At 40.2% G+C, this 24,373-nt stretch overlaps 1 pseudogene across 1 annotated transcript; it reads left to right on the top strand.

Moving 5' to 3' along the window:
* The first annotated feature begins 1,228 nt into the window (after nucleotides 1–1,228).
* Nucleotides 1,229–21,376, top strand: LOC148832331 (desmoglein-2-like protein; annotated as a pseudogene). The gene is made up of 13 exons (XR_016091235.1): nucleotides 1,229–1,333; nucleotides 1,638–1,763; nucleotides 4,847–5,002; nucleotides 5,138–5,279; nucleotides 8,088–8,305; nucleotides 9,318–9,452; nucleotides 11,064–11,249; nucleotides 11,625–11,887; nucleotides 13,076–13,218; nucleotides 13,565–13,789; nucleotides 15,663–15,893; nucleotides 18,724–18,833; nucleotides 20,600–21,376. The product of XR_016091235.1 is annotated as a desmoglein-2-like protein (transcript).
* The last annotated feature ends 2,997 nt before the right edge of the window (nucleotides 21,377–24,373 follow it).

Genomic DNA, 24,373 nt, shown 5'->3' on the forward strand with positions numbered 1-24,373 from the left:
CTCGATGTTTTTTTTTTAAGTTTGCAGTGTTCCAGTCTGGGTGTGCTACCCCTGCTGTAGTACAAATGTAATTCCTTGGAAGTCATTTCTGAAGCACAAGGCATTTTACAACAGAAACTATTATGTTCTACCACAGTGATCATTACATGAGATTGATACGTCACGGGAAACAACAATAATACTTATAGAACATTACAGTAGCTGTGCTTTAACAGGTTTTGGCATGCTTTATGCAGTGTTTGCATTTGGGAAGACAAGAAAGAAGAAAACAAGTCTGGACAGACATGTTGGAAAACATATTTAAGTTTGATAATTCCCTGCTTATTGTGCTTGACAAAGAGTAACCAACAAGCAGTGTGTTCATGATCTAGCATTAAGCTGCATGTCGATAACCGAGCACACGAGGTTAGTAATTCAGGGAAGTGATCTGAAAGAAGAAACAAGCATGGTGCAGGTTTCTCGTACTGGCATCAGCCTCTTTCTGTTTGTAATGTTGAGGGTAAGGAGAACCGCCATCAGTTGTTTCTTTTTTATTATCATTTTTTATATTATTAAGATTTTAAATAGGGAGAACCGTTCATTAAAACAGTTGGGTAAGCGTTACAAAAAAAACATACTAGTTAATTACATATTCATTTTTTTGTCCATAGGGTTAACGTTTTTGCCAGTACACAGTGCCAAGGGGAAATCTGTGTGAGGCTTGTGGTAATTTAACAAAGTGTAAATGCAGGGCGATTTCCCCCCCCCCAATAGTTATACCCTTTCAAGCAATTTCTGTAAATTCTGAATTTCTTCTGGGGTAAATTTGAATTTCTTCTGTCAATTGTGATGACAGCTGCATCATGTCCTGTGCTTGTTAATATGCTCAAGAGCAAGAACGTGGAAGAATTCTGTTTCGGGAAAGAAGAGCAAGAAAAAGCAACGCATACAAACATAAACCGTTTACAAAACTATGTGAGCTCACAGCCTGAGTGAAAAAAGAGGTAAAGAGCTAAGTTAAGGTTTAAAAGATGAGAGGAAGCTTCTGACCAAGCTGGTTCGCACTAGCAAAATGTAACCGTGGTTCTCATTTCTGAAGGGCCCTTTTTGTGAATGAGTGCTCCACCTAATCTACTAAAACAAATGTTTTGCTTGCAGTTTCACCCACCATCAAAAGATGTGTGAACATGTTTTATGTCACAAGGGACAAGAACGTAGAAGAATCAGATGCTTTGTGGATGTTTGAGTAATGTTGGAGGATAGTTCTGGCTTAAGCCACTTGGGTAGAGGGCAGCCCTCTGGCCAGAGGATGAGGAGGCTCCAACTCCCAGCAGAGAAGGACCTTGACCGAGGGGTAACTTGCAAGATGAAGGTGGCTGGAGGAGGAACGCATGAGATGGATGTGAAAAGAAGTGTTCGTGTTAGACATTCAGTATAGCTACGTATTGTCAGCAATGATTAGGAGCAGATGGGTAGGGTTGACTTGTTGTCGTTATCCCTCCCGAACTTCCTTTTACTAAAAGGTGACACCTGCACACTCCTCGGAACACCATGCGGTTCATTTCAAAATACGTTATTTTTCATTTCCGAAACTTTGCCTGGGATAGCGGGGTTGGAAAAGGTCTTCTTCATACGCTGTGCTTATTTAATATTTAAAGGCCTTCAAAAACAGCGTGGAGGCTATGGAAAACGGGCAACAACAGGAGCCTGAAAAACAGTGGATCTTGCCTCCAATTAAAATCACAGAAAATACGGACTACAGAGAGAAGGAATGTATTGCCTGGGTAAGTTTTTCAAATGCCTTTCTTAATGTTATCCTTGAATGTAGACTTTTCTCCTGGAAACGTTTTCTAGTGAGTGACCGATTACAAAGATAGTTCCTGACAATACATACTGTAAACACCTTGCCACTTCTATTTAGAAAACCCATAAAGAATTTTATTGTACTGGAATTTTCCCAAGTTTCGTGCTCTCCTTTTATGGTATTAATGCTGCAGTTGTGAAACTACCAGGGTTTAAATATGCTCCTTATTTTCAATATAAATTCAATTATGACACAAAATAAATATGCTAAAATGTACCGTAAGTTAGAATTCTACTTTATATGGCAAAAATAGATTGTTTCTTGTGCACAGTATTAATTATGAATGTTGAGGAGCAAATGGCTGTGAAGCTCTGAGTTAAATCTGTGAGACAGTACCTGGAAAATACTAGTGGAGTGACACTAAAAGGCAGGGTCATCCTAGTGAAATAAATCTGAGGGAACAACTAAGTGCTGTTTTTGAGGTCAGAAAAAGCGAAGTTTGTTCGACTATTTTGGGAAGAATGTTTGACTAAGATAATGCAGTGGATGTTTTTAGTGTATTTTCTTTGAGATTGTGCAGTCTGGAAGTCTGTTTGGAGTTATTTGGAGTTACTGAAAAAGTGTTAAGCACACCTTTTCTTTCTGATTCTCCTACAAGTAATGGAAAAAAACTCAATTCCCCTTTGCCATACTGCCTCCGTTTTTTGGTGATTTTGTTAATCCTTTATTTTTCCATTTGCTATTTAGAAAAAACAACCCAATGTATTTACATCGGTTGTTTTAGCTCTTCATTCAACACAATGGTATTACTGGAGACACATTAACTGTGCGTGCCTATTACCTACTGACTGGCAATCTTTGGGAGGTGTCGCGGTTGTCACTTGATACTACGGCAACAGGTTCAAACGCATAAACAACACCCTGTTGTACCTAATTGGTAATGACCAGAAACAAGAAACAGGAAGAACATGAGAGAGTAATTCAAGAACAAATGGAAATTTAGGGCCGGATGCAGTGTGACAGAGGCTCTAGAGGAAGCTCAGGAGCAGATAGCCGGTTGTAGGGAGGAGAGGTAGAGAGCTCCAGGCAACATAGAAACATAAGAAAAGGTGCCAACGAGGAAGGCCACTGAGCCTGTTCGCTAGATCAGAGATTAATCATTTAGCCAGCATGGATGATTAATCATCATGCTAGCAGCCATATCACCCTGCAACTCACAACTGGCAGCCCACTGAAGCTAAGCAGGTGTGAGCCTGGTCCGTACCTGGATGGGAGACCTCCTGGGAAAAACTAAGGTTGCTGCTGGAAGAGGTGTTAGTGGGGCCAGCAGGGGGGTGCTCACCCTGCGGTCCATGTGGGTCCTAATGCCCCAGTATAGTGATGGGGACACTATAGTGTAAACAGGCGCCGTCCTTCGGATGAGATGTAAAACTGAGGTCCTGACTCTCTGTGGTCATTAAAAATCCCAGGGTTCTTCTCGAAAAGAGTAGGGGTGTAACCCCGGTGTCCTGGCCAAATTTCCCATTGGCCTGTACCAATCATGGCCTCCTAATAATCCCCCTCTATGAACTGGCTACATTACTGTGCTCTCCTCCCCACTGATAGCTGATGTGTGGTGAGCGTTCTGGCGCACTATGGTATTGCAATATTCAGGTGGGGCTGCACATTGGTGGTGGTGGAGGGGAGTCCCCATTTCCTGTAAAGCACTTTGAGTGGAGTGTCCAGAAAAGCGCTATATAAGTGTAAGCAATTATTAATTATAATTATTATCCCAGGATCTCAGCTAGCTGTTGTTTGAAGGAATCACATGGCGGAATAGCTTGTTCTTTGTGTAAAGAGTCTTTTTTGTTCCCAGTTTTAAAGCACTTCCACATAGTTTCTGCTTGTGTCGTCTGGTTCATGTTTCACTGCTCATTCTGAAGACCTCTACTGTGCTGAAAGAAAACCGCTGAGCTGACTTTGTCCGTGCTTTGAGGGTTTCGGATATGTGGATCAGTCCAGTTGCTTCAGTCTTTAAGTCCCAGCATGTATCTGATTGCTATATCATTTACTGTATATGGCACAGTGATGCAGTGCTTAACACTGCAGCTTCGCAGCGCTGGAGCCCTGGGTTCAACTCCTGACCTGGGGTGCTGTCTGTGTGGAGTTTCTATGTTCTCCCTGTGTTTGTGTGGGTTTTCCCCAGCTGCTCCGGTTTCCTCTTACAGTCCCAAGCCATACTGGTAGGTTAATTGGCTTCTAGCAAAATAGCATAATTGGCCCAGGTGTGGGTGTGTACCTGTCTGTGTCTGTCTGCCCTGTGATCGACTGGCATCCCCTCCAGAGGGTACCCTCTCCTGTGCCCGTTGCCTGCTGGGATAGGGTCTGGCTCTCCCACGACCCTGAATTGGATGAAGTATTAGGTATTAGGTAAGTCCAAATACAGATGCAGCTGGTCTCCTCAATTTAAAAATTAATCACTTATCTGTTTTCTCTGCTTCGTGTTTTTTAGAAATCTCTATTTGTTATCTATGCATTAGCAATTCTGCAGTAGATTAATGCTCCCCCTGTCTTGTTTCTCTCTTGTTTTCTTGCTAATATTGTTAATGGGATGAAAACATGACACCTAAGTAGCAAAGGTTTTTTTAATTATTTTGTTTCAAATGCAAAGATGTTTTGTATTGCAGAAGCCAGTACAAAACTTCCTGGCTCAAAATAGGACTTGGACCGTAATATTGTTGCAGCAGCTGCTACTGCAGTACAAAAGACGAGGCAGTATGAGTCATCTTGCTTATTTGACTGCTGGTAGCTTATAGATCCAAAAGCATCACACAGATTTTTGGAAGATCCAAGTGAACTAAATTCTATAGTGTCATAAGGTAGCATGTTCCAAACACTTCTCTTTTAAAGAAAAAAACAAATTGCGTTCTTTCTTCACTTTGCTTTCACTTTAAAGCCTTTGCTCAGTGAATTTCAGGTACTTGTTCTGTCCACATTGTGCATAAAGTACACAGTATGATTTAGTTATTAATGTAGAATATGATCTTTTTACCAAATATTGTCAGTATGCAATTTAATTTTTAGATTCGATCTTCTTTCGAGCAAGACACAAGAGTGGTCTATGGGCTGGAAGGCAAAGGAGCAACCGAAGATCCTTTCAACGTATTTATTGTGAATAAAGATAATGGTAACATCCAAGTCACAAAGATCTTGGACAGAGAGAAGTTTGCAAAGTACAATGTAAGCACGATTTTATCAGTTCCATTTTTTTTTTCAATCCCAGATGACGAATTGTTATTTACAGCAGGTAGATTGCCCTCTTCTTAAGAAAGCCCCATCGTGTCACTGTGTTTGTGTTCATTTTGTCCATTTCAGCTCACAGGAACAGTGAAAGATCTGCATAATAAACTCTTAGAGGAGCCGCTGGAGATTCAGATTATTGTTGAAGATAAAAATGACTGTGTCCCCGTCTTTAAAGACAACCAAAAAGGAGAAGTTCTTGAACGGAGCCCGACAGGCAAAAAAAATATTTTCTATATTTCAAGTTTTATTGGTTTTTTTTATTCACACATTGCATTCCAGATTTCAAGCGCTGTCTTTGCACTTGTGACACATCTCTTTACTTACTTCTTTTTGCTCAGCTGGCCTCCACAGGTCCTCTGTGGCCTAAGTCATTAACTCACTGTGATGGGATTCCCTGTGTGACACAGCAGGCTGCATGGCCCTAGTGTTGGGTGGGTCTTCTCTTGTCAAGGGCATACTTGGCTTGTGTAAGTTTTGCTGACACTGCGGGGCTCATTTTGAGACACAGAAGATGAATGGTCTGGAAGTGCACCTTCAAATGGAAGGTATACCAAGACTTACATGACAAATTTTTATGAACTTTCCAGAACAAAACTACAAACACCTACTGTAAAAATATACAAAGAAGGGCAGTTCACACGAACAGGTAGAAGAGGGGGATAATTAAATGTGCTTGAAAATCACCTTGAGCTAAGGTCCTCAACCTGTGGGGTGCATTCGAAACCGGGGTGAAAACATGGGATCTGAATACCAGTTGCTTCCGCTCAATATACAGTAGCTGCATGCTGGCTGTGTAGAGGGAAGACACTGGGAAGATTTGGAATTGTGAGCTGCACTGAATATCAATTTCTGACAATCCATTCATTCCCTCTGGCCTTTGAGTCTCAAGCTTCCACTTAATTAAATTATTTACCAGAAAATTGAATTCTGGAAGGCAAAAGAGTGTGATTGTGTGTGGGGGGTTAAGATCTTTTTCACAGTTTGATGTATATTTCTGCAAATGTCACTCCTTCCTAATATTAAGAAGATACCTAAATGGACTTCCAGCTGTACCTCTTTCCAAAGCCTTCTGCTCATTATCTAGTAGATGATGTTTCTGTCTGCTTAGAAAAAACAACTTAAATTAAGAACCTAAGACTGGCTACAAATGAGAGGAGACCATCTGGCCCATCCAGAAGCCATCTGGCATTTGGGCTGATCAGCACCCCTGCAAGCAGCCTTGTAATTTTGGGGTGGCACCTGATATTGGGATGGTATGCCTGAGTATGATGCCTACTATGTAGAGGTCTGCATGGGCATGAAATTGAGGCCCGAACCCAGTCCGTACCTGAGACCTTGAGACCCGACCCGACCGAGCCCGAATGGTACTGCCAATTTGAAACCCGAACCCAAAATCTCTTTTCCTCTCGGAGCGAGGAGACACATGTGGCACACACGGAGGTGGATTCTCACAGACGTGGTTTTGCAATGCTTTGGTCGGCTGCTATGCGTCTGAGTTGATAGAAAAGGCCGTGCGCTAAGAAAAACTGGTATTTTATAAACCTGTAATACTTTTGAAAGTGGGGAACGGCTGATAACCGTTAGTTAGGAAGGCTCTGTTTCACACATAATTCATTTTCACTCATTAGAAAACAAACCCGAACCTGTCCCAAACCCAAAGTTGTAAGTGAAAAACCGACCCGAACCTGGCCCGAAACCCGATACTTTGTCGGGCCCTGTTGGGCTCGGGTCAGGTAGCAGACCTCTACTACTTGGCCATGGTAGGTCCCATGGTAGTGTCAGTAAGGATAGGATTGTTCACGCTGGTATTCTGGCTAAATTCCACTTTAGGCTTGTTACCTTTCTCTCCTTAATTTAATTTCTGATTCTAATGGTGATCTGCTGTGAAGTGGAGCTGCTGGTGCACAATGTCCAGTCGTGCACTGTCCAAGTGTGTGCTGCGCTTCAGGGGTGGATGAAGTGGCTCTCCTCTACATGTGAAGCACCTTTGGTGTCCTTAGGGATGAAAAGCACAAAGGAATTTCAAGGACTTATTTTCTCCTGCACTAGTGAACAGACATGGGATCACAGTTAGATTGCTGTAGACCGCAGTGATGGACTTCGTGACATTTGTAACATTATAATCTCTGAGGCGTCAAGGTTAGTGATAAACTTCTGAATTGGGATATGAGGTAATGGTGTTTGGGAGAATGTTATCAATCATTGGTTCCTCATACATATTTGGGTGGGATTTCTAACATTTATTGATGGCACAGAATGTGCAGAGCCTTGGCACAGCTCAAAGAGAGATACAATGTATGACATTGCTGCCAAGACTGCCTTCATGCCATCAGAGGATACGTGAAAAAATGTTTATTGATCTGGTTGTGAATCTCTTACACAATGAGCTCCAAAGTGCCTTACTGCACAGTTTGTATCATTTAGTGGAGTAATACAGCATTCGCAAGTGTCCAGCCAGAACCAGCTATTGTCACACCCTCTACCGCTGGAGGGCGCTCCTGCTCTGTCCTGTTCTTAGTTTCCCTGTGCTGTTCTTGGTCTTCCAGTGTGTCTTGTTGTCTGGGGTTTTATATTTCCGAGTCTCCCTATCCTCTTCGCTCAGCATTGGGATCGGTTGTCGAGAGGCTCGCCTCACCAGGTCGAGAGGCTCACCTCACCCAATGTCCGCTACCTAAAGGCTCTCGTCTCGTTCTGACTCTGCCCGATACCTTGAGCCCGGAGCAAAGATCCGTGTTTGCTTCGATCCTGCCACTATGCATACGGTCCTCCCGTCTCGCCGGTCTCTCTCCACGGCTAGCCCCTGACTTCCATGACAGTTATTCCATTTGTATTCAAAGCTGCCCACAACCTGTCCACATTAAGTCCATTTCACTCTATTCAGTTTGCGCAACAGTCCTTAGGGTCTTAGCCTCTCTGGAGACCTGAACAAAACCTATTCTTCAGAATTCAGAGAGTCCTGATTTTTTTAATCTGGTGGCAAAGTGAAGGCTGTTTTTGTTTATTTAATTACTCTGTTCTTACTTTTACAACATATCAAATTTTGACAAAATAAAATGTTTGTTCATACTTTTAGGTACTACCGTTGTGCAAATAACTGCTACAGATGATGATGACCCTGCTACCGATCATGCCAAAATTACATACCGTATCACAAGTCAGTCGCCACGATACCCAGATCAGATGTTTAAAATAAGTGAGAGAGGCATGATTTATGTTGATAAACCTACCCTTGACAGAGAGGTAAGTATTTTGGTTAAGTGATTTTATTTTAACTGCATTTCTCAGATCACTCTATTTCCATTTTGCCGTGCTAATGTAAAGTGATAGTCCATATAGAATGCCCTTTAGCACAATCCTTTTTCACAGGTAAAAGCAAATGATGGAAAGCCTAGTAATGCTAGTATTACTAAGTATTAGTAATAAAGAATTAGGGCTCATTGCAAGCACGCGCCCTTCCCCCATAAAAGCAGATAAATCATACATCGCTTTCAAAATCATGTGGCACTTTGACTTTTCCTCTGATCACACTTCATGGCACATGTAGCTTTGTGTGTTTGTTGGTGTATAACATCCATCAATTTATTTGCTAAGCACTTTCTGCAGGTCAGGGTCACAGGGGAGCTGGAGCTTATCCTTGCAAGTGCTGGGCATAAGGTGGGGTCCAGCCTGGACAGGACACTAGTCCTCCTCAGACACACACACAGAACGTCTCTAAATAGATCCAAGGATTTGAACCCGGGGACCTAGTGCAGCAAGGCAGCAACGCTAACAACTGTGCCATCATGTTGTGCCTTGGTGAATAATATTCCAAAAAATTCATAATAGCTCCATGCTCAATCAAGCCAACCCACTGAGATATTCTGTTTCTTTTTCCTGTCATTTCTTGCCTTTATGAGAGTTTGTTCCAACATGGTCCCTTTCCATTTTAAATTAAAAGGACACATATTGTACAAAACATCCAGACTATCTTAAGATTTTATTCAAATGGTTCCAGATAACTGGTGGTCGATTTTCTTTTCATTTCTGGATACAGGGATTTCTGGATATGCTATCATGTGCTGCTGGAATGCATTATTAGATCAGATTTGTTTTTTCATTAGACGTCTGTTCACTTTATATTTGTCTGCAATTGAAAACATCTTTGAAGACATGATTATACCAATATTTGTCAATATGTATAAGATATAGGGCTGTCAAGTGGGTAGTTTGTCTGTATATTGTCTCAGTAATGACTTGTCTTTATGTTTTATAGAGGCAAAATAACTATACTTTGATTGTACACGCTATAGACATGAATGGAGCACCCAATGGCAACACTGGAACAGGAACTGTTCACATTACAATCCTCGATGTCAACGATAATCCTCCGACGCTGGAAAAAGATGAAGTAATAAGGATTTTAAAATTTGATTTGTTAGTAGATATAATATGCTTTTAAGATTTTCATAAATCGCCCAGCATTCAGAATCTTGGTTCATAAAGATAAGCCTTATGTCTTGCCAAATTCATCATGGATTGTGTATCTGGTACTCAAAGGCATTTCAAGAGTAATAAATAATATACAGTACTTGCAAACTTGCAAATGATAACGACCGTATATGACGAAGTGACATATGGCTCTTCATGGACATTTTTTGAGTAGAAAATATGATTACTTTTTGTCTTCCAGAATAAGCATAGCCCTACCTGAGCTTTGAAAGGATTTATATGAGAATGTTAGATTTCACTCGAAGGAGACATCAAAGGTGGCAAGAAAGGTTGTTTTTGAATTCAGTCTTCATGGGTTCCTACATGTGTAACCACAGTGAGCTATGATGTGGTTTGCATTTAAGTTCTAGGATATTTAGAGGTCATGGGTAAGGTTTCATTTGTTCATACCAGAACATGTAATGCCCAGAAACAATCTGAGAACACTTGGGTGTTTAGAAATGGCTGTGTAAGCGTCACCAGACAGATGAGCCTCAGCTTTGTTTTTTCGGAGGACCTCTGGGGACCTCTTTTGACCTGTTGATTGGCATGATCTGTTTCCATAAGCCAAATGGTAAGGACCAATTTCACAGTGTTTCTGACCATTATACAGGACATGGGTGTACAGGCTCACTCTTTGTTTTATATGTTACCCAATTATTTAATCACCGGATTAACCCTTTAATTGTGCTAGGTAAACTAAGGCTTCCCTTTTTATTCCACATCCACTGATTCATAATTATTTTTTTGGTTTACATACCATTGCATTTCAAAAAACACTGATATGGTGGTATATTTACACCATTTTGGTTACTGAAGAAATGACAGGCTTCGATTAAACAAGGGTATCACGGTAACTCTTCACTGAATGCAGAAAGGGTTGTGTATAAATGGAATACATTCAGACTGCCATGTTACTCTATCAAAAATTGTACTTCTATGGGACCGAATTGCTCTTAAGGTTCGATGCAACAGTGTTGTAACCATTGTGAGGGTTGAGTTGTTTATTGTCAGCATTGAAAAACAAAGTCACTGAATTTTGGGTAGGCCAAGTACAGAATGCCTTGAAATAACTCAATGACGATAGTGCTGTATTTTCTATTTTTCTATATTCTATATTTTTGAATATTTCCATTGGGTATTCAATGATCAAAATCATCTAGGACTTCTTATATTGTCAATATCTCAAATATTTGTCTTTCTGGTCAAAGGGAACAATTTATGTTTATAAGGAACAGGTAACAGGTTTATTCCATGCTGAAAAGAAAAGAAAGGAAACTTTGGCTGTGGAGCCAAACCCGTTACCTGTTCCTTTGCAGCCTACGCATACTGACACAGCTACCCACCTGAACAATTTATGTTTATGTTTATATACAGTATATATCATGTAATATACTGTATATAAGCGTGCTCAAGATAAAATTTTCACAATACTCATTCCAAAACAATCATACAAAGTATTTATTTTCTTGTTTATTTGGTTATTGTTCATCGTTTAAAGTTAATACAGTGTCTTGTTTTTTTCTTTCAGTATTCTGGCAGTGTGAAAGAAAATAAAGCAAATGTTGAAGTCATGAGACTGAAGGCCTTCGATAAAGATCTAGAATTTACAGAAAACTGGGAGGCAGTGTTTGACTTTGTGTCAGGAAACGAAGGGGGCTACTTCAGTTTTATAACTGACACTAAGACTAATGAAGGAATCTTAATGTTAAATAAGGTACTGTATGTACAGTACTGTATTATGATTTGTTATGCAATTGATACAGTGTACTGTAGTTGGTCACATTTGAGTATTATTCCTTTACAGATGTACATTAAGACAATGCAGAGTTCATATTCTCCTTTTTATTTGACCCTTTTCCCTCCATATGTTAATGTAGTGTTCAGTTAGTTATGTTAGTGATAATACAGTAATAGCTGTTTGGTAGCAGAAGGATATTGCTGCTTCCGATAACTATTTTAATGAAGGGCCACTGTGATGGATATAAATCATGTAGAAATGAGTGGTTCAAGATATAATTGTAATGTACTTATAATTAAACATTCTAGTATTGTATTTTTATTTTATTTCTCCTTCTTCTGAACTTTTAAGCCACTAGAGAACGAAGCTGTCCGTACCCTTGAGCTTGGAGTTGCCGTTAGAAATCGGGTGGCCTATTATGATGGAGCAGAATTCAGTCCAAGAAGAAAAAACTATCCCGTTAAAATTCAAGTTAAACCTGAAGGTCCCCTGTTTATTCCTAATGTAATGGTTGTCTCAGTTTCCGAGGAGAGGAAAAAAGTGATCATCAACAGAGTAATTGCAAAATATCCAGCTTTTGATCGGCACACTCGGAAAATTATTGAAAAAGTCCGGTAATATTTTATTTTCTTTCTCCGATTACCAGACTTCTTTTTGAAAAGTGTGAAATCAAAAGTGTTGTACTAGCATTTCTATGTGAAAATAATCACAGGTTCTTGGCTTCAAACGTTGATAAAATGAAGGTATCCGCTATGCTGGATTTAACCTCTGCTTATGCCATCTCAGTAGGTTCTGCCTGATTTCTTGAGGTACGACCATGTTTAACTGAGCTTTATAACTATTCACAATTTTGAAAGACTGACAGACCTATAGATATTGAGGAGCTGTATGAGTATATACAGGATATTTGTAATTATAATTTCTGTGGAAGGGCTCATTGTGGAAATAATTGTTCAGTCTTGCTTTGAGAAGTGTTAATTGTGTGCTTCAGCCTTTTGACTGGAGTACAGAAACCTTCAGGTAACTCAAAATTGTAATCCAGTAGCTAAAAGATAATTAACACTGTGTTATTAATTTCTAATGTATCTTTTCATTGGCACCACCAGTTACAATTATAAAGTATCATTTTTTCTTATTGATTATTAATATCATTCACTATTACTGTTAACTAATACTTCTTTCCATTAACAATGTGAATGTGGCTCTGTATTTATTTACTTTCATCAATAGTTTTTCAACATCCTGCCTTTGGGAAAAAAAACATTACTGCCATAGCAAACTGCCTGTCACATTTATTTACTACAGTATCACACAGCAATGATGCTTTTCATCTAAAAGAAAAAAACATCTCAAATCACTGATCTGCCGAGAAGAGAAATGCACCTTGTTATTTGATGTGCTTATTTGTTTTTGGGTGGTAGTACTAAAAACACTACTGAATTGACATTTCTCTTAACTGGTACAAAACAAAGATGGTTACTAGGCGATGTGTTGGATAATTAACAGGTAGTTTCTTAAATAAATACTCATTATTAAAAAAACAAATGCTTTTCGACAGTTTTTCAAAGCTTTGTTGTTTGAGGCTTCTTTGTCGTTTGTGGATATGGCGGCCATCTTTACAGTACCCCTATTAGTGTGACATGCAAAAAGACATGGTACTAAGCGGTCAGTGAATGAATCATACCCTTCTCTATAACATTGCACATAACACATTTTTTAAATTATATTAATGAGAATAAGATTCTCTATTTGTATATATCCTGTTTACACACAAACACATAACATCATTCATGTTATTACAGATATGCAAAGGCATATGATCCTGACAACTGGCTGTCAATTGATGTAAAGACGGCAGAGATCAAACTGAACAAGCTGCCAGACCGGGAGTCCAGGTTCTTGGTTAATGGCACATACTACGCACGTGTGTTGGTCATAACTGAAAGTAAGTACAAGAAAATCGATAGAAGACTGAAAGCAGTATTCTATTCATGTGATGTGCATATACATGTTTTTTTTGGGGGATTCTCAAAATGGTAAAATTAAATGTGAATTTATGGAGGAAAGTGGGGAAAAAAGTGTGAGTGCCAATTCTAAAAAAACAGAAAGCAGCACTTTTTGTAATAGCATTGAACTGATTATTTCATAGCAAAAATGAAACTAGTTGGATTCTGTCTTCACTCCTTTTAAAAAATATTTAAACAACAAATCTCACTTTACCAGCTACCTATTGAGCTGGATGGATTGAAGTGCCTCTTTTTGTAATCTTTCTTTTGTTCTAAACTATTTAGCAGATTTCCCTGCCAAAACCGCCACTGGTACGATTGCTTTCCAGGTGGAGGACCACAATGACCACTGTCCAGTTCTGACCAGTACCTCCCAGGTTCTGTGTACTGAGAGCACAGCTGTGCTAGTCACAGCTGAGGATGGAGATATCGATCCCAATGGGCCTCCCTTTGATTTCAAAATCATTCCTGAAGGTACCAAGGGCACGTGGAGAGCTGAAAAACTGAATGGTAAGGGTTTTCCCTGCAAACAAGTTTTGGCTGTGGTGTGGGAGTAGGGATGGGGTGATTAGAAAAGGAACTTTGCATCCCAGGTGTCGTAGGTTTGTGGTGTCGTCAGTGAGGGATTCACCATTGCACCAATGAGTACTGAATCTCTTCCCACTGGTGCTCAGATGTCCTGTGTGATTAAAGAGTTTGAGGCTTAGAAGAAGAGACATAAGAGGTACAATTGCTGTTTTCAGATTAGGTGCAGTGCACTTTAGATTCATTCACACTCCCCCATGAAACAGGAACCAAAAGCACCATTTAAGAGAATGATTTGTGAATTGGTTAACATGTCTCACTAGGAACAATTCTAGAAATGTACTGTAGTCACCATAGCACTACACGGAACAAAGTCATATTTGTCATAAATAATTAGTGGAATTCCAGAAAAGAAGAGGACCAATTTTATTCACAGCTCAAAGTATTCCTTTAAACAAATCTACAATAATGTTCTGCTCATTAGAACTACAATTTAAGACTTTGGAATTATACCAAGGCCTCTGGAAGGACTCCAGTGTCCCTGTCGTATTAAAGGAAGTAATAGAATACATTTAGCAGTGGCAAGCATCATCGTTCTGAAGGTCAGAGAACTCTCTGGAGTCTGCAGGCTAAAGTTCATTAACCTCACCAGTTGGGTGATGGCTATACAGGAATCAACAAGAACTACAGCTTTCCACCGTAGTGTCCATTATGAGGAAATCTGGGGCTTTTGGTACTGTGGAAACCCCTGCCAGAAAGAGGACAATTGTATCTTGATACCACAGGCTGTGAGACAAGTGCTTAAGGAGGCGGCCGCAAATCCAAAGACAACAGCTGGAGATCGCCAACGCCAACTGGCATCTGCAGGATACAAATTCGATGAACAACACCTGAACGAGAATTGGAACCATGTCTAACAGTCCGATGAGAGGAAAATTAAACATTCTGTGGCATGTCCATCAGTGTTATGTTAGATGTAAAAAAGGTGAAGGCCCTGCTGAGAAAACACTCATGCCCCCAGTGAAATGTGGTGGGGTCTGTCCTGTTTCAGCATTGTTCTTCTATCTATAGAGACTTAAGAAAGGGGGAAGCATGAATTCAGGATATCTTGGCCAAACACTTGTTTCCCTCTGCTAAAAAAAACGAAGCTTAGCTGAAAATGCACATTCAGCAGGGCAACGATCCAAAGTATACATCCAAATCTAGAAGGAAGTCCTGACAAGTCCTGACTGGAATTCTGTTCAGAATTAGCTAGAAATTCGAGAGAGCTTGGGCAACTCTGCCAAGAAGAAAGGGCAAGAAGCAATGCCTACGAGCAATGTTGGCACAGACTCGCCCAAAATCACTTGCTGCTGAAATTGCAGCCTCAAAATTTTGAGCTCACTGGTCTGAACACTCATGCACGGCACAGCATTATAATATCTTTATTTTCTAATTTAATACTTACGACTGCCCACTGTTGAGCTCTTATCAAACTGAAGCTGTCCTTGGTTGCTTACTCTTGAAAAAACAATGTAACCCTGAAAATGTGCCTTGTTAGAACACCAACTACATTTCATCTGGATACTTCTGTTTACTAGAACAATTGATGACACTTGCATACGTCTAGTTTTCTTATTATTTCTTTTTTTCATGTGTTTAACTCCTCACTGCAGAAAATGGGGTTAAGTGACTGTGGGTGCATCCGCCATTGTCTATCTGAGACCTGAAACAACATTTAAGGAAGCCAATCCACACTTTTACATTCAAAATAAAGACAACAGCAATTGTATTATATAGAAATTAAAGGTGACTAATCAAAAATCAAATTATTTTCCTTGTAAATAATGCATTATATATATATTTTTTTCTCTTTAAGAAACCACTGCAATCCTGCGAGCCCTTGATAAATTGTGGCCTGGTTCATATGGGGTTGCTGTGGAGGTGAAAGACCAACAAGGCTTTGCCTGTGCTGATAAGCAGGTTGTAAAGATAGACGTCTGCACCTGTAATGAACAGAAAACCTGTGAGGCCACAAGAAAATCAACAGGTGCTGGACTGGGATTTGCTGCCATGGGTCTGCTCATCCCGGGGTTCCTGATGCTGCTCTGTAAGTGAACAGTCCATCAGTGCTGTACACTGTAAGGTCATCTTTGTAAAGGTGATGCTACTGTAGGTGCATCCATCTGGGAAGAGGTTTGCCCACACTTTATCATAGGACCAGTAAGTGCTACATGATTAGGAAGAGAAGGAAGGAGTTTGTCCCACAACACAAGGTTAGAAGAGAGGTCTAGATTTGCCTCCAACCAAAATCACTGCAACATTCAATCTATTTGATTGGTTTCTCTTGTCTGGACTCCATGGGGGCAGATTCTCCTTGGTTATTACTGGGTGTCCAGGTTTACTGGTTTCGCTTGTCCATTAATTTCATAAACGAAGTTAACGATGCAGTTTAAGTTTCATATAAAACAAGAAAGATGTTTGTGTCAGCAAGTGAAAAGGGTAAAAAAAACCTGCATATTATTTATCATTAAGTATCCTAATGATAACGCAAATTGACCAAAGTTTAATTTTCTCTGTGGGTACAATTCCTGTCTCCCAAAATCTCACTAATAAGGTTGCTGCTGGAAGAGGTGTTAGTGGGGCCAGCAGGGGGTGCTCACCCTGCAGTCCATGTGGGTCCTAATGCCCCAGTATAGAGACGGGGACACTATACTGTAAACAGGCACCGTCCTTCGGATGAGACGTAAAACCGAGGTCCTGACTCTCTGTGGTCATTAAAAATCCCAGGGCGTTTCTCGAAAAGAGTAGGGGTGTAACCCCGGCGTTCTGGCCAAATTTCCCATTGGCCCTTACCAATCATGGCCTCCTAATAATCCCCATCTATGAACTGGCTACATTACTCTGCTCTCCTCCCCACTGATGTGTGGTGAGCGTTCTGGCGCACTATGGCTGCCGTCGCATCATCCAGGTGGGGCTGCACATTGGTGGTGGTGGAGGGTATCCCCATTTCCTGTAAAGCGCTTTGAGTGGAGTGTCCAGAAAAGCGCTATATAAGTGTAAGCAATTATTAATTATTATTATTATTATTATTATTCCAGAGGGTAGTGAGATAGTTATTCTCCTTTGTTGTGATACAGTACATGCTGCATTTGTACTGTAAGTGTGAAATTGTAAACATGCAGCTGAGCCCATTCTGATTATTATATCCTTTTCCTGCAACAAGAATGTAATGCATAATATAAAATGAATAGTATATAAGAATTGGATGGGATTTGTGTTGTATTAAATTTTGTTTGGGGGTCCGGACAAAGTTAAATTCATTTTCTATATTAATTAAATCAAATTAATTAAATTTGTTATATTCATAAATAATACCTTTCCTGTTCTACTATTTGATTTCTAAAAAAAAGTTTCTAGCTTCTTATTATATATATATATTATATAATATTATCAGTCGTGTTCTGTAGAATTTCATTGATTGGCTTTGTCTTCTCAACAGTTGTGACCCTAATGCTGTTAATTTGCTCATGTGGAGGGTTTAAAGGGGGTGAAATTGCAGATAATCAATTTGTTACTGAAGGGCTATTGATGCCATTTAACACAGAAGAAAAGGGTGAAGACAAGGTAAGTGGTTTAATCTTGCTGCATCCCGTTGAACAACGATGGTGACGCTCATGCGGTGTACAGTATGTGTATGAGTTAAGTCATGTAAATCAGCCCTTAATTGTTGTATTGGGTGTAAAATATCAAAGGGCATCTCAATCTCTCGCAACCCACACAAAACCAAAACCATCCGTCTATTTTCGAACTGCCTTCTCTAGTACAGGCTTGTGGAGGGAGCCGAAGCCTATTCTGGCAAGCGACAGGCGCACCACTGGATACATCCTGAACAGGATGCCAGTCCATCACAGTTGCACACACAGACAGGCACACACTCACACCAGGGCCAGTTTTCCCCAAAGCCAAATAACCTACCAGCCTGTTTTTTGACTGTGGGAGGAAACTGGAGCATCTGGAGCAAACCTACACACATACAGTAGGAAGATCATACAACCTGTACAGCATGCCAGTTCTGAAATAGATCCCGGGCTTCAGAGCTGCACAGTGCTGCTTGAATTATATGTTTTTAAATATTACATGAATTCAGGGTCCTAATGCCCCAGTATAGTGGTGGGGACACTATACTGTAGTGGGCGCCGTCTTTTGGATGAGACGTTTAACCAAGGTCCCGACTCTCAGTGGTCATTAAAGATCCCCGGGCATTTCTCAAGAAGAGTAGGGAGTTATCCCGGTGTCCAGGCCATATTTCCCCCCTCGGCCTTTACCGTGGCCTCCAGATTGTCCCCATGTATGACTGGCTTACACTTGCCCTGCGATGGACTGGTGTCCTGCCCAGGGTGTACCCTGCCTTGCGCTCGTTGCTTGCCAGCTAGGCTCCGGCTCCCCACGACACTGTATGGTATAAAGCGGTTTGGCAAGTGACATGACATGACATTAATTCAGAAATTATGTCTGTAAGGCATAAGGATCATACATTTCTAACTATATTAAGAACATATTTTTGCGCAAAGTCCCTATTGCTTCACCTGATGGAACAAGGGTCACAGTAAAGCTAAGCTGATCACCATCTGCCATATTCGGATTGGTGCTTGTGAAAAGAAAATAACTGATTACATCATAAAAAAGAATACTGGCAATCTAACCAAACGAAGGAAGAATAAAGTGCATTTTTAAATTCTGAGTGAGTGAAATTATTATTATTTTTTCTACACAGGGTGTTCCATGTCTGAAAGCACCTCTGGGACCTGTCTTTGGAATATCGCGTGTAAAGACAGGAGAGGGTGCTGGTCTACACAGGCAGTGGTCAATTAAAAAAACATTCAGAGACCTGGATAAAAGATTTGAAGGGTCTAGGACTGATAACATCCACGAAGAAGCTCTTAGCAAAAAAGTTCTGAAAAAATCGCAAAGCTCTTATTCAAGATTCGAAGATGTCTGTGTTGACATAGCACTCTCTGAAGTGTTTTTGAAGGCTTACTATTCACAGGTAATTAAATAAATCGCTGATAATCACTGTTATCAGCACTGTATATGTGGCCATTTAATGTTTGTGTAAATGTGTGTCTTTATCATGTATCCTTTATTTTTTAAAAAGTGTCATTAGACTCCAGGATGCAATACTCTGACGTTTGCCATCTTTCTTCTAATGTTATCCTTGTGTCTCAAGTATTCCCGCTCTGTGGTAAGCTGTTTGTACCATCATATGTAAACTGTACTATTTGTTCCATAAGCAAATTTCAGTTACAGAATTTTTAGGGTCAGTGGATTTGTGTCACCATGAGCCTCAAGGAAAAAGCAGCTCTGAATAATGGATTGTTTATAGAGGGGTGAGCATTAAACACTAAGCTAAAGGAAAACACAAGTTTAAACAACTTAACCACCTGCTGGAAAGACAAATTTCTACAAATAAAAATGCTCTCGGTTGTGTTACGGTGATTTTCGATCTCACCTTTAAGTATTAGTCAAGGTTTCTGTGGAAAATTCCCTTTGTGCAGCCTGTATGGTGCAATAAAAACATGGAAAACCTAAAACTATGTTCCAACCTGCAGCCCTTGACTGTTTTCCAAAATCCAAAATGAATTATATTTTAAAGAAAAAAAATCTTCCAATTAACAACAATAGATTAATTTCATCTTAAATGAGAAGAAGTGCTTCATTATAGTATTTACTTGCATTTTAGAATCCTCTTGTTTTTGCTGTACTTTTATGAAAGCTGAACAAAGAGATCACTTTATTGGCCATATGTAATTTCTCGTATTAGGAATTTGTCTTTTCGTATACCCCAACTTGCTCTCCTTGAGACACAGACAGGGAGAGAAGCTTGGGGTCAGAGCGCAGGGTCAGCCATTTATACGGCACCCCTGGAGTAGTTGGGGCTTAGGGCCTTGCTCAAGGGCCCAACGGAGTAGGATTCCTCTGCTGGCCACAGGATTCGAACCAGCAACCTTCCAGCCACAGGCGCAGATCCTTGGCCACAAAAACCGCACAAAAACATCTCAATAGAATCTATGATAAGAAGTATTAAAACTGCTTTTAAAAACAAAACAATGAAATGCAAATCAGCAATTGCAGAAATGATTGCTTGTACATGGGTGGGTGTGTTCAAGGGTGGCGATGCGGAGATAGGATTAAATGAAGCCTTCATAATTTATATGAAATTATATGAAATTAATTAGTGAGATAAATAAAGCATGTTTTGTTATTGTCTGATCCCTGTACTAAGATCTAGGTGTAGGGCAGAAGGACACCAGAGCTGCTCTAGACAGGCAAAGTAATTTGGTGAGCGCTTTGTTTGAATATTTGCATCTGCACAGTTACTGTGCAGTGCTCTGGTGGGCACGTCCAAGGAGAATGATTTCGGCCAGTGAATTTCTGTCAGTGTGTCTGTAGAAAAGAAACTGGTCCAGTTCACGTCAGCAACTTTTATGTGTCGTCTGTCATGTCTAGACAACAGTAGCAAGCCCAGTTGTCTTCCTCAGGGGAGTTTGTGCGTCTCTAATGTGCACCACAAAGGAGGCAATGACAAGAGATGCTGCTGGTATGTTGGTACCCATGTGACCAAGGCTCCAGGGATGTCTGATCTTCTTAAGTTGAAAAGAATCCCGTGTACACATATAGTACGGTAACTGGCTCCTCAGCTGATTCCAAGGAAACATGACTTGTGCTGGGGTGCTTCTACATACAGTATTGTGAACAGATAATTAAAAAATAATACTAGTACTAGTCTAGTACTTGTCTTCTTTTTCGTTATAGAAGTCAAAGTATGCTGCAGAGAAAGCCCTGACAGTAACAGATGGCGTGCTGGTTTTTGACTCTGAAGGACGAGAATCCCCTGTGGGTTCAGTGGGATGCTGCAGTTTCATTGAAGGAGACGACGATGATTTGGAGTTCCTGAATGACCTGAGACCCAAGTTTAAGACCCTTGCTGAGATCTGCATGGGTGAGAAAATGAAATTGGATGTTCTGGTCACACCATCAAAGCCTGATGCTAAGAGCAGTAGTCCCATAACTCACTTAGTGAGCGGTACAGAGAATATGGTGACTACCTCGAACAGGGGTGAAATCCCAGGCTCACAGAATGTGGTTTTAGTGGAGAGGAAGGCTGGATCAGGGCAGTTTGTGCAGGAGGGGATTGCTGGGTTTAATCAAGGAGCCATGCACAGTGTTGGACTGCCAGGCTCACAGAATGTAATGTTAGTGGAGAGGAAGGCTGGATCAGGGCAGTTTGTGCAGGAGGGGATTGCTGGGTTTAATCAAGGAGCCATGCACAGGGTTGGACTGCCAGGCTCACAGAATGTAATGTTAGTGGAGAGGAAGGCTGGATCTGGGCAGGTCAGAGGTGAAATATCTGGAAAACAGAGTGTGATGTTTACAGAAAAAGTGGTATCATCTAGCTCGGTTTCACAAGGTGAAATGATGAATGCAGGTGCCTTTCACATGAGTGATCTGCATGGCTCTCAAAAAGTAATTATGAAAGAGAAAATTGTCTCTCATCAAAGTGCAGAGTCTTAACTCACCAGTTCTGGTTAAAATGGCCATGCCACGATTGTAATTGAGATTTGATAGCTATTTTTTCCTTTGTAATCATGAATTGTACATTGATTTTAAAAAAGCTGAAACACATTGGTTCATGTTACAAAAAGGTAGTTCAATTCACTTCAAATGAGCTCCTATCTACAAATGCATAATCATAACAATAGCTTAACATTTTAGTGCAGTTCCATACATATTTAGTCCTGCATGTGCAAATTAGTCTATAAATGAAAGTAAAACTGTTAAATATTGCTCTCGGCTTTCAGGAGTTACAGTGACTAGGAGTTTAATCTATTACATTTTAAAAATATTATTCTTCTCTGGCTTTTAACTTGTAGTTACTTTCTAAGTGCATGCTTTGTATTATGCCTGTTTCTTTTAAATGTATCTGCTTTGTACACCACTCAGTAATTTGAATATAAAGGGAGCTGTTTAAATATTTTTACTATTATTTCATGTTCCATTACCTAGTATTCACATGAAGTAATACAATAAAAGTTGGGTATTTACTGACTACAGGGTATTCAATGTCTATGTATTTCAAAGATTTGTTGGACAACATTAATTGGCACATAGTTAATGATACCGTATTTACAACAAAAATATATTTTATTATTTCATTTCATTTTTAAAAGTCTTTTTGATCATGGATAAACTGCCACATTAGCCTGGTAAAAGTATGAATGTTTTATTTTAATAACATTCTTCAATCATTATAAGCTTTGTACTTGTTAATGAGACTGTTCAAATACAGTGTAGCTGTTGTAAATTTTGACTGTGTGATTTTGCTTTGCTTAATATAAATATTTGTTTCTCAACAAAACAACTATAATTTTGATTTTGACATTTTATTTTCAATCTTTTTTTAAATAAAAATAAAGATAAAGAGAGTTTTTGATTTGAATTTCAGTAGATGGTGGCACAGTAGTTAGCATTGCTGCTTTGCAGCACTGTGGTCCTGGGTTCAATTCCTTACCTGTGGTCCTCTGTGTAAGCTCTCTCTGTGTCTGGGTGCTCTGATTTCCTCCCACAGTCTATAAACTGGTACTGATACTAGTAAGTTAATTGGCTTCTGGGAAAAGTGGTGCTTGGTGTGAGTGCACGTGTGTGTCTGTGTCTGTGTGTGTCCTGCAATGGACTGGCATCCCACCCAGGGGGTACCCCGCCTTGTGCCTATTGCTTGCTGGGATAGACTTTGGCTCCCCTGCAACCCTGAGTTGAAGAAACTAGTAAAAAGATGGATAGATAGATTTTCTTTATACCAACATTTATTCATAACAACATTTTTTCATACTGAAGGAAATGGTATCATCGTTGATTAACAATAATTCCTTGTCATAGTATTGAACTGCACCTCCCACCACAATATAACATGCAGCAGCCATTTGGCAGCCCACAGCAGACCAGGTTAAAATCGCTGATCATGTTAAGGCGGAATTTTAGGCAGGCAAGACTGTGCAGATCCTGAGTGGAATTTAGCCAGGACACTGGGGAAAATTCCTCGACTCTGCACAAAGAGCGCCACGGGATATCTAATGCCTTTGTTATGAATTTACAGAGTTCCAATTTGGTCTCAAGTGACCACACCACCTTTTGCTGCTTTTTGGCACAACAGGATTACTCGGAGGCTATGTTGCCAAACTCCGAGTGGGACATGAAATGGGTTTACCTCTCGGCAGTGCAGGCCAGCTTTGTGGAGGGACTGGAGTACAGCGGACTCAAGCACATTTTTGTCCCACCTCGGCCATTTAGCTCTGTAGCTCTTTCCAAGCTGCTCTTAGCCTGACAGTTGCATCCCTCGCCAGTCTCTTCCTTGCCTGGCTGCTCAGGCCGGAGGGACGGCCTGATCTAAGCAGTGTCTGGGTGATACCTACTGTACGCTCCCTCCATTTCTTGATGATTGAGTGGACTGTGCTCACTAGGATACTGAGAAACGTAGATATTTTGGTACTCATCTGATCTATTCTTTGGGATTACTTGATCCCTGACTTGCTTTGAAAGCTCCTTGGTCTTCATGGTTCAAGGGGGAACTTTCAAACAGCTCTTTTTAATTTCGGGGTTAAAAAGAATCAGCGACGACGAGTGCATTTCAAACCACGAGGAAAGTAAAATGTACAAATGTAAATTTGAGTAAAACCTCAAAATTACACCACAGTAGACTAAATGTTCAGGTATGTGCAGCTCTATATTGCCATCATTTTATGGGATTCAGCATGGGGCAACAAAACTTCCAGGGACATGTGGCAGCCTTACTACATTGTAAACAAGCAGGCTTGTGAATACATCTCTTTTAATCCAATAGAAATATTGCTCTCGACTACGAGACGGTTCTGCAGACAAATATTACACACTTGTTAACTCTGCATGCAAATCACATTGGAACATTTCTGCAGTGAAATGTCTGCTGCACAACCTGTACTTATTCGCTCGTACATCACATTACATTAGCGATTACAGTGACTAGTGAGCAGGAAGGGCAGGTTTCAGGCACAAGTCTCGCGAACACTCGCTCTCGCCTGTGATGAGACCTGCAGTTTGTGACAACATGACGACTTATCAAATCTTTAATGCTTTTGTAGTGTATTTGTTTTAATATAAAGAGTAGTCTGCAACATATTAATACATTTTTTATTGGAGTTGCAAGCAGTACTAGCTTTGACTGAGCTAGATTAACAATCATGCTGTATTTTTAGTACTCCATGTGATCCACTGTCTCTTTGCTTATGCCCAGGTTGAGCTTTTAGCAGCTGTAGTTTTCGAGCTGCGGATCTTTCATTGCTATAAAAAATATCACTAAACAGATCTAAGAAAAGTTATTACTAGACCTGTGTCAGGAAATCTGTTTATTTTCTGAATTCTTCTATGGACTTTAGGCTTTTCAATCATGCAATTTATGTTTGCTAGGCTAAATAATTTATTTTTTATTTATTACTTCATTGCCTACATTTGCAATGTTTGTCTGACTTCTGCTCATCTAGCAGTGTAACTGACTAA

This window comes from Atractosteus spatula, chromosome 6 (genome assembly GCF_055471065.1).
Source record: "Atractosteus spatula isolate fAtrSpa1 chromosome 6, fAtrSpa1.hap1, whole genome shotgun sequence".
NCBI lineage: Eukaryota > Metazoa > Chordata > Actinopteri > Semionotiformes > Lepisosteidae > Atractosteus > Atractosteus spatula.